A 1359-nucleotide genomic window follows, 5' to 3' on the forward strand; every position below is an offset into this window, starting at 1 on the left:
ACCCTTAAGGAGGTGAGGGTAGCACGGTTTGAAAGGTAACATTTTTCAAGAAAAATGCCTCCAAAGTTTTGTAACTTCTACAGCTTGAAAGTATTTGAAAACTGAAAATCTACATATTTTGTGCCATTAATAAAAAAAACCACAAAAAAACTTCAGTAAAATTCACAAGCAAATGTGTTTTTATAATATAGACATAAAGGGAGCTGAGCTTAAAAATAACAATTTGAACAAAAAATGTGCCAAACTGGTGAAAGAATGCCTGGTTCTTCGAATTCATTATTTTGACGAGCGCCTGATTTCACCACGATGCCTCACAATATATATTGTGTGTGTGCGCGTGTGTGTGCGCGTGTGTGTGTGTGCGCGTGTGTGTGTGTGCGCGTGTGTGTGTGTGTGCGCGCGTGGGTGTTTGCCAAAACTCTAATAAATAAAAACTAGAAGAAATAAACAAAAAGAAGAAGAAAAAAGAAGAAGAAAACCCAACAAAACAACAACTTCAACAAGCAACAAAGAATTTCTAGATGGAAAAAAAAAATGGTTGTTCACCTACCGGTCAGCTGGGAAGACTCTGGTGAAGATAGGTCGGAGGGTGCTCACCACGTGTGTCCATCTGTCTGTCTGTCTGTCTGTGTGTCTGTCTGTCTGTGTGTCCGTCTGTGTGTCTGTCTGCTCTGTCTGTGTGTCTTCCTTTTCCGTCCATCTGTCTGTCTTTTCTAACCGTATGTGTGTCTTTCTTGTCCGTCCATCTGTCTGTCTTTTCTAACCGTATGTTTGCGACTTGTCCGTCTGTCTGTGTCTGTCTGCTCTGTATGTGTGTCTGTCTGTGTGTCTGTGTGTGTGTCTGTCTGTGTGTGTGTGTGTCTGTCTGTCTGTCTGTCTGCTGCTTGTCTGTCTCTTCCTTGTCTTTCCATCTTCCTGTCGCTACCTTCCTTCTATTCCATATGTCCATCTGTCTGTCTCTTATGTCTGTCTGACTCTCCCCTGTCTGTCTGTCTATCTGTCCCTCCGTCAGTCTGTTACCTTTGCCCGTCCGTCCGTCCGTCAGTCTGCCTGCCTATCTGTCCGTCCATCTATCTCTCCCCCCGTCCATCTATCTGTCCATCCATCTGTCTATCCGTCCATCCGTCCGTCCGTAGGTCACCTCCTGGCAGACGTGGAAGTCTCCCCGACCACGTGGTGGAGCAAAGTTTCCCGCCCAGACCTGGCCTCACGGCGGGCCCCAGCAACGCGAGTGTAGCAGACGACAGACGCCAGTAGAACAGACGCCAGTAGAGCAGACGACACTGGGACCCTCTCGGGCCGCCGGCTGACTGCGCTGTGGAGGGTCACAGGGCGATGTATCCTCTATATGTCGTTCCA

At 47.2% G+C, this 1359-nt stretch overlaps 1 protein-coding gene across 1 annotated transcript in view; it reads left to right on the forward strand.

Annotated features, from left to right (window-relative positions):
* The window catches only part of LOC106013521 (rootletin), a gene marked incomplete in the record, with an annotated part of 17616 nt that overhangs the window by 9604 nt on the left and 6653 nt on the right, over positions 1–1359 (forward strand).

The sequence above is a fragment of the Aplysia californica genome, unplaced genomic scaffold (genome assembly GCF_000002075.1).
Source record: "Aplysia californica isolate F4 #8 unplaced genomic scaffold, AplCal3.0 scaffold00960, whole genome shotgun sequence".
Classification (NCBI taxonomy): Eukaryota; Metazoa; Mollusca; class Gastropoda; order Aplysiida; family Aplysiidae; genus Aplysia; species Aplysia californica.